This window comes from Numida meleagris, chromosome 4, assembly GCF_002078875.1.
Source record: "Numida meleagris isolate 19003 breed g44 Domestic line chromosome 4, NumMel1.0, whole genome shotgun sequence".
NCBI lineage: Eukaryota > Metazoa > Chordata > Aves > Galliformes > Numididae > Numida > Numida meleagris.
The window spans coordinates 66,440,555-66,458,278 of record NC_034412.1 but is presented as its reverse complement, the minus strand read 5'-3'; the positions used below and the strand labels follow the sequence as shown (position 1 = coordinate 66,458,278).

At 39.2% G+C, this 17,724-nt stretch overlaps 1 long non-coding RNA gene across 1 annotated transcript in view; it reads left to right on the top strand.

Moving 5' to 3' along the window:
* The window catches only part of LOC110398434, a 31,582-nt gene continuing 20,688 nt past the window's right edge, over positions 6,831-17,724 (top strand). Inside the window, exon 1 of the long non-coding RNA XR_002438378.1 lies at positions 6,831-14,079. This is a non-coding gene — a long non-coding RNA (uncharacterized LOC110398434). The remainder of the gene's footprint in view (positions 14,080-17,724) is intronic.

Below are 17,724 nucleotides of genomic sequence, written 5' to 3'. Positions count from 1 at the left end.
CCCAGCCAAGGCTGCCTATGCCCTCATCCTCCACCAAGAATGTCAGTGGTTTACGGGCAGGTTCAGCCTGGTTCTGTGACTAATGGGGCAGGGGGACCCACGGACCCACAACTCAGGAAAGGGGAAAAAGGGAAAGGGTAGGGAGATGGGCCTAAAAACAAAACAGTGGCAATGACCTGAGGAGAAACTAAACTAATTTACTAAATAAGATATTGGAATACAAGGTAACACAATATAATACAATATAATTAAAATAAGGCTAATAAATCAGATAAAATGAGCGAGTGTCCAAAATCCAAAGGCCTTACTCTAATGCTGAAGGCAGACAACTAGAGAGCACCCATGCAGAGGTGAGCAGAAGGGGAAAAGGGGACATCCCATGATCTGCAGACAGTTTTTATCTTTCCCTCTGAATGGAAAATGGAAACAGAACAATGCAAAGTCCTCTGGGGCATGTAGTTCTTCTCTTCTATTGATGATCCACAGAACTGGAGCACTAACTCTTTAACTCCCAGTGCACTACATGATGATATTATGTGGAATACCAATAACCAAAAATCATAAAACCATGGCAATAATATAGAAAAGTACTACAGCATTTGATATTTGGGGTAAAAATAGGACATACTCAGTGGTGTAGGACATGAACTACAGGCAAGATATGGTTTGAATTTATGGATAACATGTGAATTTAGGAGGTAATGTAATTCTCTATAATGTAGCTGTTAACTGATGATCTCAGTGATAGCAATGTGGAAGATTCACAGGGCCAAAATTTGACTTCTTGTAGAAAGGTAAGAGTTCCTTACTCTAAGAGCAAACAACTACAAGTAAGGATTGTTAGATTTTTTGAGATAGAAGACTGAATCAAAAAAGTAGAGTATAGGCAACTTACAGTACCTGTAGAGGCACCTGAGTACAGCACTCAAATGCTATTGTAACTATTTTGTAATTATTGTTAGTTTTTTTTTTTTATTTTTCCTTGGTGGGGGGAGGGTTGAAAAAATAGTATTGAGACAGGGAAGTAGCAGGATCTGTAATAGTGACATACCAGGCTCCGTTCTGCTCAGTGTTCCATCTGCTCTTTCCCCTTCCTCTAGAAATTAAGGAGACAGGTGGTTCAGTAAATTTTGGAAGAATCTTGTACAATAAAATAAAGAGAATGTACCTAAAAGCAGGAACAATGTGCTTTAAAGAGATGTTCCAAGAAATAATTATCTATACAGGACATTCAGGGAAAGTGCAAATTATAATTGGTTTGTAAGAAAAATTGTTTAATTCTAGTCTGATACTGTTTTCCTTATTTTTTTTTGTGGTTGAGTCACTGTCCCTGGAGGTGTTCAAGAAACGTTTAGATGTTGTGTTGAGAGACATGGTTTAGTGGGGTTATATTGGTCATAGGTGGATGGTTGGACTGGATGATCTTGTAGGTGTTTTCCAACCTAGCTAATTCTATGATTCTGTGACCACTTCTCTAGATAGTTGCTCATTTTCAACTGATTCCTAGCAATTTTGTCAAATCTTAGTTTGTATTACAGGAAAAAGTTGTCATTGTTTTTATCTAAGTTTGGAAAAACAATCCAACCTTGCTATGACGTGCTGCCCTAGTTCCTTTGTTTTGATCTTCTACAAATAATGCTTAATTGAATTCTTCTCTGAGCTTTGAATGTAAAATATTCTATATCTTCTAATTCTACTATGATTGTGATAATGAAATCCAACGCATATTGAATTATTATGTTGATTCCACATTAAAATATTTAGTTTTCATATACTTATTTCAGATCCAGATCCCGAATTGTCCCCTAAAACAAAGGTCTGTGTAAATAACGTATGTTACAGCTGGGGAAAGTAAGTCAAAATCATGAATAGCTATCCTGAAGAAGTTGAAATGTTTAATGATACCCCAAAGCCAATATGGTCAGTAACTTTCCTTGCTTCTTTATTTACCTCTTTTAAAAACAATATTGGTTACAATCTGTTTACCCATTGCCTTCTGTAGCTTTTTTGTGTATACAGTTGTTGTTAATGGGAACGATACATGTATCAGTTTGGTTCAGTTTGGAGGAGGAGAAGCTGCTGTTCTCCAACGGCAAAATCCTTGCCTATGTGAAAAAAATATGACATCTATGAATGTCTCTTGCCTGAGATAAAAAACATAATGCTTCTAGAAACTCCAAACTCTGATCATCTCGATACAGTCTGTTTTATCTTGGGTTTACCTCACCACTGACAGCCAATATCTCCTGATGACAGCTACATTTATCCCATTCCAGATTACTGTTTTATCATCTAAGCAAGTGCTGAGGAGCCCATCATGATTCTATTTGCTGAGAATAGATAGCTGGACCTATGAAACTGCTGAAATTAGCAAAGTTGTGTTGGAGTTGGTCTTGGCAATGCTGAATTAATACAAAGAAAATAATAGCTAGTAGTCTTTTTCAGTAAAAGCGTTTTGTTATTACACCAGATATTTAATTATTTAGAACAGTTGTGGTATAGACAATCATGGACAAGAAAAAAAACTTAATTTTATCCAGCTAGCCCTCGAAATTTGGAGAAAGAGCAACAGTCATTTCAGAATAAACAGATTCTTGAGAAGAGAAAGTGCACAGTGGCATTCCTCTACCACTAAAGTATGAGAAAACCAATCTAATTAGAAGAAACATGAAATGAGCTGATATGAGTCAAGTATATTTAGTTGGAAAATACGAAATAGTTTTGATGTCATTTACCTACAAGGTTGGGAAGCTGCACTATAATTCACTCTTCCAGTTCATCACTGAAACCTAATGGTTTTTGTCTCCCAGTAAATACAACAACAAAATAGGGTCTTGAGAATGTTCTGTCATTTCCAAGTTGCTTCTGTAAGTCAAAAATGTAGCTACTGTGTTAATGATTTGTATATTTTTGTCCTGGTAATGGATTGCACTAAGATGACAATTGTAATGCAAACCATTTGAGAGTGTCCCTTTTATATTTGTGATAACCAAACTTGTGTGTGATGCTGAGATGCTGCTGAGAGGTTTCCATACACTAAACTTAATTACATCCAGTAAAGGTTATCACAGAATTTGTACTGTCTCTTTTTGTTGAACTTTTTAGGTACTCCTTACAGTCTGCAGGAAGCTCTTGACCATTTTAATAAGTTATTAGTAAGATAATACAAATTCCCTTTTGGTTGTAAAAATGTTGGTAGTGATTTGCAGTAGCTAAGTGTTCATTAGAAGTACGTTATGGTGTGATTTTGCTTGAAATTTCCTACTGCAAACAGCAGACTCAAGTGCAAAAAATGATTTTATCTTGATTAATGATCTTGTATTAAAAAGAACATGGTTCTCTGTGCCAACAAAGAAATTGTCCTCCATTCACTAGAGATTTTGCAATTTCTCACCTCATTGGTATATTAGTGAAATCAAAGCTACATGTTCTGCTAAATTGGCAAGTTATTAGATGAGGTACATTATGTTACCTGTCCCTTCTTTGTTTTTTAAAAAGATCAGCCCATACAAATTACTTCTCCCTTTTTGCATTTTTATTGCTCTTCCAATCATAGCTAGATCTATGGTCTCTTGTCTTGGCAGATCAAAGGAATGACTGTCAACAGTCATAACAACACAGAGCCTTGTTCACTGAAGTACTTAAACTTCTTCTGTACTTTAGAGGAACTTTAGATATGCAAGGGACATACAACTGATCTCAGAATAGGAATATACCATGCTCTCTGCTTGAAAATACATGTATTTGAAGATGTCTTCTGCAAGATTTCTTAGTGGATTTAGAAATCAGTGTGGCACTGTCAGACTTGCACTATGTGTACTTCTTGTTTGACTTGTTGAAACGGTGCTTCACAATAAAGAGTGGTGTGGAGAGAGGTCTGTACTAACTCAGGTAAACAGAGCAATATATATTCTTTAATAGCATATGCAGGAAAAAGAATAGGCATAATGGAAAGGTAATCAGGCCTAATAAGAGGCATGAATAGATGGTATCTCTTTGTGACATAGTGATAGCATATCTTCATGAAATGATAGCATTATGTATTTTCACAGTAAGTATCAGGCATAGATTATGCAGTCTTAAATGTCTGTAGTACTGGAGTTACTGCACTAAACACTTATTCTGTCATAACAGTGATCTAACACAGCTATGAGATAACAGCTGCCTGTAGACCAACATCTTCACTCTTTAATTCAATTTAGTACATTCATCTAATTTCACTCACCTAATTTTCTCTCAGAGTAGAATGTATAACTGCAAGATAATATGAAATAGTTCCACAAAATGGTGGAAAAGGATGACATGAGGAAGTTTTGCTTGTTCACCGAGTGAAAAGCTCTCAACTTTTGATGGTCACAGCAAGCAGAACCTACATTTTGTATCATATCTGAAAAGTAATAACTTTCAGTACCCCAGCACTGTGATGTAATGCTGGTTCAGCATCATTTCTACAACACCTTTTAAGTCATCGGTTCTTGAAGGCTTTTCATTTGCTTCCTGGATTGCAGCATCGTGTCTTAGGTTGTCATGCATCAAATGTGAGACTCAGCAGAGAAATACAAGTTAATGACCTATTTACTAGCATACATAGCCACACTGAGGAGAAAGCTCGTGGAGTAAAAGACAGCAGAGAGGTGTCAATGTGATCATGAAGCAGATCTCAACAGTGTGACTTACAAGCACTTCTTAGCTGAAAACCAAATGAGTCTCTGGATGCACCTCAACTCCATATTGGGATGAGACCTAGGAAGTAACATCTTTAGTGTTCACTCTAATTTCTACTGGAAGGAAAGTAGCTTGTCAGCAAATGTGGATCTCTAATTGCTATCTTTAAGTGACTAGGGTACCTGAAACTGTAACTTACTCGCCAGGACATACTTATCCTGGGGCTTAGCCAAAAGCATAGGTGCTATAGAGCAACAATTGGAGCTGTAACCACATTTGACTAGAAATTACTTGTCCTGTGTGCATGTGAAATACTTGCCAAGTTCCTAGCCTGAGGAGTTCAGAGGATATGCTCTATTTCAGAAACATTGTCCTTTTGGGTATTGAAACTGCATGCCTGTTTGAGTTAATTAGAAACTTGAAAACACTGATATTGGTAGGAAACTTAATCTATAACTACATGATAGAAAAAACTGCATGAACTACAATCCTGCTTTCCCCCCAGCTGTATCTACTCTATTTGTCTCCTGAACAACAAATCAAATGAGATTAGTAATTCTGTACTAGCAGGTCAGGATAGGATAGTTTTTTCTAGTTCCTGATAGGAACACCTGGTGGGTGTGAGGAGTGCTGCTAATTCTTTTTCTCTCTAAGGTGGAAGGAAAAAATATTTAAATACTAGCCAATACCAGAAATTAAAGTTAGGGTGATCATGATTAGAGAGGGCACAATTAGCAATATAACTGCACCACGGTACCAATAATAATTATAATTTATTTTATTTACATAAATATAATTCTGGGCTAATAGCTGCAATTAATATTATGGACACATTATGATTTGTGGCTTGTGAGGTGAGAGGTGACTCAAGTAGAGCTTTCCCCTTGTACCGTGAATAGTAACTTCCTTTTTGAGATGAAGAAATGTTGTACTCCTATACTTTAAATAACAGCAATTAATTTCTTTTAGAAAGTCATCCAAGGATGATGCTCCCATCCAAGGGAGCAGATAGCAGCTCTGGGCTCTGTTCACTAAGAGCAAAGAAAAGAGAGATCTGCTCAGCTAATCATTGTAGTCTCTGATAACTGATAACTGATTGTTATGTAAACAAGATTCTCCACACAATGTAGCACCCAGGACTAACAGCTCAGGTTGGAGTACAAGGTAGAATCCCCAACTGTGGGTACAAGAATGGGAAGAAGAGAGTATTTTGATATGAGAAGGGAATGGCACAGAACCTACGGCTTCTGTTGTGGAGAGAATTTAGGAGGAATTACAACTCCTGTGGAGAACTGGAACAACTGGTGAGAAACTAATGAAGAGAAACCAGGCACTGAGGCTGGCAGTGCTGATGCTAGGAGGATGGATGTTCTTAGGAAGGTGCCAACTGGGGGGCTTGGGGGCAGGTATACTGAGAAAGTAGGGTAATGTTTTGCATGGATGATGTCTTGGGAAAAGAAAAAAGCACTATCTAAACTGGAAAAGGGCAAGTAGGAAGTGACTACAGCCTGTTATGACTATGCTCTGATTTCTGTTAAGACCACATGGGTTTGGAGTGCATTCTATAAAGAGCTGGAAGAAAGTAAACTTAGATTTCCTATAGTCGGGAAAGATGGACTTGGACACATGACTGAGTTACCAAGTTGGAATTCATCTGTGGGGTGAGATAATTAACATATATGCTATAGAAAATGTAAATTATACCTTGATGAAAGAAGCTCATGTAGGTGTGGACTGTGAGCAAACACCTGTGAGCAGTTGCCCCAGCCCAGGTGGTGTGCATGAAGCTATTAGCTGTCCAAATTACCTTCACAGCTTCTACCAGCTGGATTCAGGGCTAATAGGGCTGAGTGGGTTTTTTGCAGGGCCAGGCAAAAACCTGCTTTAAGAGTTTTTTCAGTATATATAACTGATGAAGATACAGATTAAAGAATCACTCTAAGGGTGTTTATAACACAACAGCTGGTTCTTACTGGAGTCTTACTGCCCTTCATACTTTCAGAGGGCTAATGGAGAGACTTTGCTGGCCAAAAGCTTTTGAAGAAACAAGATGCCTGGATCTAAAAAGGGAGCGACTGGATTGTGCATCGTGCTAGGAAACCTTGGACAAAAGTTTGAACTGCTTAGGTTTTTTTGCCTATATGTGAGCTGAGGAAGAGGTAAGAGAAGTGTTGCTGCTGGGAAGGGTGAGCAATGAACTAGGGAAGTTGAGGAGCAATGTAATATGGTGGGTAGTATGAAATTGTGTTGTGTTTTCCTACTTTTCTGAGCCTGCACTGGATGATGCTATTGTTTCTGAAGCGAAGTCCTGAGTTTGCCAGCCAGAGAGCTGTGCTCCAACCCCATATCAAAATCCCAAGAGACAAAGGACTGCAGACAGATTTCTCCAGGAACAAGTACACTATGGTGGTAGCTGCAGTACAGTGTTTCTAAAGGAATTCTATTACAAAATCTTTATAGAATTTTGTTCTGACTTATTGTAAGATGAGCTGGTAGATATATAATGGCTGTGGGGTGTAACTTGTGGGCACCGTGAAAAATGATGAAAGGAGAAGTAGCTCCAGCTCACCAGTATTTGTTCAGGTCACATGTTCAGCTGTATATCAGTACAACAATATGCCAGGTACCTGAGAATAAGTCTCTAAGAGTTTCTTGGAGACTACAGGAGGCAGAGAGCAAAGGGGAGGGAAAAAAAAAAAAAAAAAAAGAGATGTGCACTATGGTCACCTAATGAGGTGAGTGAACTTGGAGCAGATCCAAAATATCTTTGGAGCAGAATGTTAAGTAGAAGTAGGTACTATTATTATTGCTGCTGCATGTGGTATTTGTAAGATGCAGGCATCTGTCTAGCTGAGCAGAATAGTCCTAGTACACAGCTATTAAAGAAGCTCCAAGCCTATGCAAAAAAAAAAAAAAAAAGAGAGAGATGAGAATGTTCACCGGAAGCTAGCATTTACTTAAAAATGAAACTTCAATCTGCCTGTGTGAATTGGTGTTCAATAGGACATAGATACTGCTATTTCAATAATGGCTAGATTGCTCAGATTACCTAGCCATGCTCTGTTACCCTGCTTGCTACAGCTCTGCTGGGTACTGGAGAGGGTTACTTGGCAAAATGTGGACTGTGTTCATATAACACATGTTGCTTGCTTCTTGAGCTGGCTCGGGAATGGTAAGTGAAATAGTGGTGCTGACATGCTGCTCTGCCTGGGCTAATTAAAAGAAAACTGTTTAGAAGTTACAAATTCCTACCTTTGGCTGTTGAAGCTTGTTATTTTTAAGGGTGGGTGAACTGTGGCTTTTGGGAAGTGTTAATGAGGTCTCTTGATTGCTTTCATCTGTACATATGACATTTCAGTGAAATTTTATTTTCTGTTAAACAGTTCTATCCTGTTAGGTGTCCAAACAGTGTGTGGTGGTGGTGTTCATTTGTTTTGTTGTTGTTCTTTTGGTTTTGTTTTATGTGGTTTATTTGTTGCTTTTTTTGTTTGTTTGTTATAACCCTCTTGTAACGAGGGTGATATCCTTTAAGCTGTTGAGATTTTCAGTGCGAGATAAGGCACTAGAGGCTGTGGACATTCAGGGGTGCCAGGCACCTTAAATGGTTTGGTCTCTTTTAAATGTTACCATTTTTTCTTAACTTTAATGGATGTGTGTGGATCTTGTTGAAAGGGGAGGTGTGGAACCGGCTTCTATCACTGCTCACTGTTAAGGTTGGTGGGATGGGGGGAACAATCACTCAAAATTAATTTAAAAAGAAAACAAATAGTAAGGAAGATACCATACTTAAGGTGGGGGTATCAAGAAATGTTGAGAACTTTCTGTTTTGTACTTTTGATCTGTAAGGCAAAAATCTGTCAGAAGCAGTATGAGCAAAATTCATGAATATGTACATGGTATAGTGAATACTATGCGGAAGATCAGACATTACATTTAAATTTTAGCAATTTCAAATGCTGTCTGCATTTTCCTCTAGAAAATAAGTGGTGAAGGAGGAGTAAGACCCTGTGACATGCCGCTTGTAGTAATTCCTGAATGGAGGCGTTGGGGGATACAGTACAGAGATGTTGATGTCCCTGGGGTCTGCAGCAGTGTGTGTCCAGAACAAGGCTGATAATATATGATAATACAGTCAGTGGCTGGTTAAATGAGGTACGAGTTCATATGGATGTGCTACTCCTTAAATGATACTGGTGCATCCGTGTGGTGGTTTATGATGTAATTTGCCATTTTGTGGCAAATGACACAGGCAGAATGAGGTTTTCAAGTTGGATCTGAAAACTCTACTTTGTTTTCTTTAGTTGTTGCTGTGGTTTTGTGTTGTGGTTCACTTTTCCCTTCAGTTTTCCTTTCATTCCCCCACCTCTCCCAAATGGCAGTAATGGTCCATCTTGTCTGTCAGTTCAGAGCAGTGCTAATTGCGAACTGAATGTTTTTAAAACCACTTCAGAAATGAATAGCCATCTTGGGTGAGATTAAATTGCCACTCTGTTCTCACCATGGAAATTAAAGCACATCAGTGTCTACTTGTCTCAGATCAACTTGTGACCCTGTGCCTGACAGTGCTGTGGCCAGTGTCTGGGAAGGCAATTCATGACTTGTGTCGGGGCAGCAGATCTGTTTGCTGCCTATTCTTCAAAAATCCACAAAGCAAAGATAAGTTTTTCAAACCTTGAAAGTGTAACACTGCTTTACTTCTGTATTATTTCTTGTCAGAAAGGTTGCAGGGGAGTTTGTCAGGATAAAATAAAAAGAAAATAAAATATTAAGCACTTTGTGAATAAACTTGGGAATGGCAAAAAAAAAAATGCAATATACTGGAATCCAATAGGGAGAGGTGTGTGGGTGGTAGTCTGAAAAGTTCCTATAAAGGGTTCTGAGTACTATCATAATCCTATCTTTCTGTATTTTAACTAGTGTGTGTCAATATATGTCTACTGAAATTTACAAATCTGCCTTCCTACAGCTCTTCCTAACTACCCCTGAACAGGATATTCCCTTCTACAGATATGACACAGTTCTGCAAGTCAGAACTTGATGTTTAGTGAGAAGTCCCAGCTCAGTCCTGTGTCTTTCCACAAGGGTAGGATTTAGCATGGCTGACTGCTGCTATTAACGCTAGTTTGTCTGGCAAACTAACTAGCACTGTCTTTCCTAGTTTCAAGTGCTAAGATTCAACTTGACAAGGTGGCAACAGTCTAGTCGTGTAAGTAAAATGCTTAACTTAGGCTGAATTTTTAAGCTCTCAATTCTTTCAAATAAGATAAAAAGTATGCAGAAACTGTCTCTATCTGAATAGACAAATTCAAGAATCCTAACTGGCTGAGCAAAATTGGAAGGATGTCCAGTCCACCTAGATCCATGTCCATACTGATGCTTTTGTTCGTGTCATTGGTCAGGTGAAATGGTCCTGGTAGTATTGCTTTTAGAAGGGCCGTATGGCTGAATCCAGACGTGTTAAAAATCTATGTTCACCACAAATACACAGGCTTTCTCTGAAGGATGGGATTAAGGTAACTCCTGTAGTACCTGTAAGAATATGTATGGTGTATCTTCTCCAGCAGTTTCTATTGCTTCCTTGAACTCTTCTGTTTATAGAGTAGACCAGACTTTTTCATGCTTTTTCTAAGTAAAAGAGAGCTGAAGGCCTGGTCTTCGTGAATGGCTGTTGACCTTTGCAGACTGACAGAGATAATGGAGTAAGCCAGGCCCTTGGCAACAAAACCTGGCCTGTTTTTCACGTGTGGGCTGCAGGTCAGAGCATTTTCTAAGTACTGAGTCAAGATACTAAATGCTAGTGGAAATGCAGGTGTGGGAGAAATGCTTACTGAATTGCACAGCAGTGGGTAGGGGAGGAGGGGTTGAGTATGATTTACAAGCTGTGGGATAAACCAGAAAGCTCAGATCCCAACAAATATCTGTACACTGGGACATTTGTGATAAGAGACCTGAAAATGTAGTCTGGACTGAAATAGAGCAGACAGTGTTAGACTGTAGTGCTCCCAGCTGAGAGCTCAAGCTCTTAAAGTCTGTACCAAGTTATTTTAGGAACAGCTAGTTGGAATCATGTCTTGGAGTCTGGTAGACACTGGGGGCTCAAAGCAGAGTGATTTGACCATTGTTTTGCAGATGGTATACTGATAGATACTTAGGCTGTTTTGAGAGGCAGGAGGTGACAACACTTATGTAACTGGATGCAACAGTGCTTTACTATAGAATGAATTGAGGATATAATGAAGCTGAGCCATATTACACCTATTTTGTCCCTAAGCCTAGAAAAAATTACTGCAACTGCCTTTCTTCTCCCTATTAAAAAAGCTTCCACAGCTGTACTGTACCTTTCCAAAATAAATGGGAGCAGAGAAAACCAAAACAGGAAATCTCTTGCTGAAGACATGTACTGTAAGTTAACATTTTGGTGCCCTTGAGCTACTAAGTGACTTCTCCCCTTGGTAAATCCAACCTATTCTTTTCATCACTATTAATTGGCTTGCTAGCTTTATGGGAACTGTTTGACCTCAAAGTTTGTACAAAAAGTTTTAGTGGAGCCTACAGTTTATTCTTAAAATTGAACACTGTGCTTTTTTACTTGAAATTATTTATAAACTTCGTCCACCATGGGAATTAATTGTTATGTCAGGTAACAGTATTCTGTGCTGTAACTTCTTGGTGACAGCTGAAGCTCATAAAGTTCTTGTCTGGGCACTTGACAGATGGAGTCTATTGAACCCTAATCTTAGTTGAGAGGAATGACTGGAATGTCTTAGGGATTTCTTTTTTTTTTTTTTTTTCTATCCAAGATCTGTCTTAAAGCCCTTCCTTCATAGAAGCATCCACGTTCTCTTCTCAAAAACCAAGGTGTGTTTTTGAATGACAAGTCCAATGTTAGATGTTCCCTTTAACCCAGTAACAAGAAGGAAACAAACTTTGCTTACAATTGGCAAGCTAATTAATGTAGCTCTTGGTATTCGTTTGTTAAACACAAGGTAAAATTCTCTGTTTACGAGCACTCTCCATCTCAGTAATATAGTGCAGTATCATGGACTTTTTTCCTTCTGCTTTTGGCCACTTAGTTGTGCTTTCCAGGAGAGGTCAAGAGACAAGGAGTTGCCTGGTTGATACAGCAGCTGGAGAAATTAGTTTCTTAGTCTTGAACTTCTTTCTTCTTTGCAATATTCTCATCTTTGTTACTAATAAAGAATAATGCTTTGTCTGTGTTACAGATCAGCTGCTTTTGCAATTTCCGTAGAGCTTTCATTGCTCTTAATGCTGCTGGCAAGTTTTATGGGAGAATTGCCACTGAAAAACATAGTGTCTGCAATGTCTGCTTATTTTCGATTATGCAACTATGCATAATATATAGGCTGAGGGGAAGAGAGCTTTTCAGTTGGCTTCAATCTGCCTCAGTCCCCAAGCTGTCATGAAGTTCTGCAGTGTCCGTCCAATAAACACAGTCTGTATCAGAGAAAAAAGATGACTAACACTGTCCTGTCAACTGCATCACCCCAATTCTTAGTCACACACATGTGGTTTGTAAATTGAGGCTGAGGGATTTTGTGGATTAAACAAGTGTTCTTTATTCTTGTCTGACTGCTATCTCCATGGGGCTGTAATATAAGGGCTGCTCACATTCTTCCCTTGGCAAATTCTATCTATTGTGACTGTCTCCCTTACTTCTAAAGGAAATCACATACTAAAAGAGAAATTCCTTATCTTCACAGGTATAACGAGTTTCTGTTAAGACCCTGTTGAAAAATACCCTATGGAAATAACTGAAAATTGATTTTTTTTAATCACGATTTGTACCACCTTGCAAGATTTGAGCAGTGAATTTGCCAGCAATTAAAACAATGGGTAGAGATGACAGAGAAAATGGTTTTCAATTTGATTAACTGCAAATGTTTGGCATGCATGCACACTGACTGATCCTCATGTTTGGAAACAGTCTTCCCCTCTACAGCAAGAGGTAGATACTAACTACAGGACCTCAAAGGTATTTCAGATTACTTGAAGGCAAAACCAAGCCAGTCAGTTGTCAGATACTTAGTAGTTAATTGCATCACTTCCTGTCACAGCATAGCTGTGCTGCTGTAATAAGGTTTTTGCTGCACAAAACCCATGCTTATTTATAGCTTGTATAATTACACACTAGAATGGCTTTAAGTAGTGAGGAAATGAATCAGTCACTAGTGGCTAGCTGCTTTCTTAAGTGGAAAAAAAGATCCCACGGTCCCAAAAATCCCTTTGAGACACTGAAATAGGCTAATTTCCATGGACCATAGTGGAAAAATGTGGAGGGAATTCTAGGGTGCGGAAAGTGCTCTTTGCTGTGGACATCTCTGTGTTATGGATGCACTCAATACTGCTGGTAGTCTTCTCCAAAATCAAGCATGTCACCTGTGCCCTGGTTGGATGTAAACATTATTTTTAATTCCTTTGTGTTAGATATCACCAGCACCTGCAAATGTATCCTCATCTTTGATGTGTGAGAGCTTGATTATTCAAGCTGTCTTGTCAAACTTAACTTGTAGTTCTTGCACCTCCATTGACAGCATCGGTTCTGCCTGTGTTACAGGATGGCCTCCAAGCAGAACTTCTTGCAAGTCTGGTCTCCCATGGCCTTGCTGCATATGCTACTTTGAAAATGTGTGTACAACACTAACCTGTCACAATTCTCTTCTGGCACATACCTACTTCATGTGCAGAGATTCTAATGGAGAACTGTTTTCTGGCTTGCTGATGTGCTCACCTGAAATGACGCCATGTGATTCCCTTGGAGTGCCCCTTTAGAACTGGATTAGTTGGTGTGGAAAAGTGGCAGTGTTGTAAGGGCTTTGCTGAGCAGCTCCTTTCGAATGAGTTGCACGGGTTCCTGCCTGGCTAGCCTGATCATATCTCTGTTTTTCATATGACATGGGTGCTTCAGAAAGATCTCTATACTAGGAACAAAAAAACCATGAAAACTCTTGAAAATCTGAAACAGTTTTACTCCAGTTAGGTGGGAGGTGATCAGAGTTTTAGGCTGAAGTGAAGTACAATCCCTTTGAAGTGCTGAATAAATAGCACCAGCCTTCAGAAGGAAGAAAACTGACAATGGCTGAATTTTACTGAGATGTAAAAAAAAAAAAAAAAAAAAAAAAGTGTTAGCTACTGCAGAAAAGGTGGTGTGTTGCTTTGTTTTTGATTTCTGTTTTCATTCCTTTCTTCAGACTTCCAGCCTTCCATGACCTACCAGTTTTTTTAATAGGATGACAAACATTTTGACTTGTTTAACCAGACACCATGTAGCCTATTCATTCTGTGCAACCCTTAGAAAATCTAGCAGAAATACCTGGATGGACTTTCTTTTTAAGTCTAGCTATAAGAAGACTGCCTAAGTCGGTGGAGGTACCACTACCAACGACTATTACTACAGTGAGTAATTGAAAATTCTTGTACAACTACATTTATTTCTCTTTTTCTGATCCCTGAAGCATAGTGTAGAGTATAGAAATAGAGGCTTTTGTATACTTGGAGTGCATAATAAAGTACGGTAAGATAGAGAAACTAGTGGAAAAAAGAAAAGTATGTATGTGTGGGCCAACCTTACTTTTGGCAAAAGAATATAACTTGCTGCTGTTTTAATTTGTGATGTGAATGCAGCAGATCTGCAATTAAGCCTTCTCACAGGTCTGTGGGATTGGTAATTGTTTTGGAATCCTTCCTTGGAACACAATAAATGCAAACAGTAATCACAGGTTTAATGAGTATAATCTATCATAAAACACCTAACAAAACAGCGCGTGCAATATCTTCTGGTTCATGCTTCAGATATTCCAACTATATTAAAGGAGTGCAGCAACTGCTGAGTACTTACCTAGGCAGGAGGAGAGAGAACAGACTTCTAAATAAGAAAATAGAATGTATCTGTATGATAAACAAGAAGGCTTATTGAAAATTCATTTTGCTCTTGTGGAGGTGAGTGGAAGCTTCCTACTGACTGCAAGCACATTCTACGCTAAGGCCTAGTTTATCCAAAACCTGTTCTTGAGAGATCACACTGAATATACAACAGGGTATTTAGAAAGAGTTTCTGACTCATGAACTGTAAAACTTGATATTTGTCTTAACTGTGTACGTGCAGAAATTCTTATCCATGTCTTCATTCCCTTATGTCTCAACTATTTCAGATTTCTCATCTATGCCTTTACCTCTCAAAAAACATGGAATACCTGGTTTCTGTCTTCATGTTCATCAAAGGGGGAGTTACAAAACTTGTAAACTTTAAAATCAGGGAAACCTTTTCAGCCTGAGATTTAAGTGAACCTAGCACTACTTATGACTTCAGCCAGACCTTGCTGATTTTGAGGTTAACTCTGTTGCCCACCTGCTCACCACACTGAAAAGCGAGAATTTGTTTGAAAAGCAATAAGTGCAAAAAAAGTAGTACAAATGTGAATCTCAAGGGATTAATGCTTTCTGCCAGGGCAAATGCATAAGCTTAATCTATTTTTCTAGTCTGAGCCCAAGTGTGTGAGCGTGCATGTGTTAATTGTACTGAGCTACAACTGTAGGAAGGGCTGAGCATATCGCCTGTGCAACCCCACGCGTTGATCTGAGTTTTGTAGTCACAGAGCATTAGTTAGCACTTGTTACAGACAGATCTTTTGAATAATTTGTCTCACCAAAAAGCAGTGTCATTGTATTCAGTTTCATTAGATTAAAGGTCAATTTGGCTCTGAAAAGCAATAATTCCTCTGGCAACAGTGGCGGTTTCTGTCACAGATAGCTTTTAAATAATGAAACGAACCATTGCCTATAAAAATACAAGTGAAGATGTTGAAGACTTTAAGTTCAGTGTCAGTTATGGCTGTATTTCATTAACAGCTATTTAGACTGAAAAGTCCACATATGTACGAGAGTAAGTAGGTTATGGAAGAGGAAGAGGTAGGAGATTGCTGGTAGGCAAAAATTTTCCAACCTTTATATCTTTACAAAAGGCAACAACATGCTCGTGAATTAACTGACTTGGCTTTTAGGGCAGCTCTGGCACGTGTATGATTTGCATCAGAGGTATTTAGACCTGTTGATTCCAATAGCAATAGATTCAGTAGCCACATTGCCATCCCTGCCTGACATGACTCGGACCCTGTGATGGTAAGACCATTTTAAATCCGAACTACACAGTGTATGAAGTTCCGCTCTCCAGTTCCTGTGTGTTCTGAACATAATCATTCATCAAGCATGGCACCTTTCTTGATAAGGATGTTTGGTATGGAGGAATCTGTCTTCAGTGAAGTTCTTTTTAAAAGCCAGTTGGTGCATCCTGTACCCTTATTTCTCTGTCTTGTACTCTGCTTTGGCTGTGTGAGGAAGGCTAGATTGAGCGTCACCCCAGACAGGTCCATGCTGTTTCCCAGAAAAATGTTGGCAGTAACAAGCAAACCTGTTGGAGGCATCCCAGGAGCTATGCTGCAGGAGAATTCGTTATTTTCTTACACCGTCTGGGCTCTCGTTCTTATCCATGCGAGATCAGAGAGCTTTTCAAAGCATTGTCTTCTACTGCATGTCCTTACTCTTTGAGAGGATACAAGACACTGTGATTCATGTCGCTTGGAGCAGATTGCAGAGCAAGGTTTATTTCTTGGTGACCTTACCAGAGTTGGATACCTTTGTTTTTGAGCAGAGCTGTGTGAGTAACGTAGTCTTTGACTGCAACCTAGGGTGGCAGTGCTACTTCCGAGGATCTTGGTGCAATGAGCTCCCAAAGAGGTGAAGATACTGGGCAAGAGAACTTGTCTTGGAACTGCCTAACTGTAAATGTTCTGCTTTTCTCATGGCATCCTCTTCTCATTATGCCTGCTATTATTCTGACCAGCCACTTCTTACCTTTTCAGTGATTTCTATCACAACTAGTGTGGGCAGGCTTGGAAGACCACGAGGGATGAAGGAAGATTTGTTTGGTCCAGAACAGCATTGTTCTTAGACACATGGGAGCCACTAGCAGCAGAGATTTCAATGATTAAAAGTCATTCGTTTAAACTCCCCTTTGGCCTGGAGGTGCCTAGCAACAGGGAGAAGGCCCTTTCTTTGAGGCCACAGTGGTGACCTCCTCTAGCCTCCTAGACCGAGGCTAGTCCAGATCTCACAAACACATCCAGCAAATCTCCTGCCTCTGAGAGAATGGCTGTGAAACAACTTCAGATTTGCAACGTATTGGCTGTTGCTCAGTAATTATTCCTTGTGGATTTTACTGCTTGTCAAATGAAAGATCACTTCTTTCTCAGTTACTGCTGGGTAAGAGCTGGCATACAGCAGTACCGTGGCTTTGGCTAAAGGGCTGTGATTCTAAATGGGAGATGGCTGTACCCTGGGCTGCGTAGCGCTGAGGAGTGCTCTGCCTATTTCTGTGCCTCTATTTGCAGATGCCTTAGAAATACTTACTCTCATCTCAAAGAGTTACCTCACCTACATATTTCAGTCTTTATATCCTTTTTTCCCCCTTCAAATGTATTGCTTTCATGTCACTCTGTATTATCAAACAAGTGGGGTGTATTCACGTGATATATGCGTTGTCCTGTGTTTCCAGACAGATTTTTGTATTGAGTAAAATTTGCTGTCAGTTATGTTTCCTACGCAGAAATTGACAATTATCCTAACTACCTTGCTTCTTACTGTAAGAAATCATGCTTTGTGCAAGAATGGACAAACTTGTTGCGAAGTTAAATACATACTGAAAATGAAGCTACGCCTCTAACCATTGAAACAGAGGATGTAGTATAGGAGCTGACACCTACTTTTGCTGAAATAGTCTGTTACTGTGTTATCATGCAAATAAATGATGTGCTTTCTTTCACGTGTTGCTCACCTTTTACCTGGTGGTAGCTCATGTAAATGCAGAGAGCGCACTTCCTTTCCCCCTTGCAAACTGCTTTAGGCACAGATAATCATGGTGTGGAAGCACAACTCTGCTTAGTGTGGTCTGATCACAATGCTAGCACTACTGTAGTATAAATAACTATTTTTATATCAAATACGTCACTTTTAAAATGCTGCTGAGACTTTAGTCACTTGCTTAGG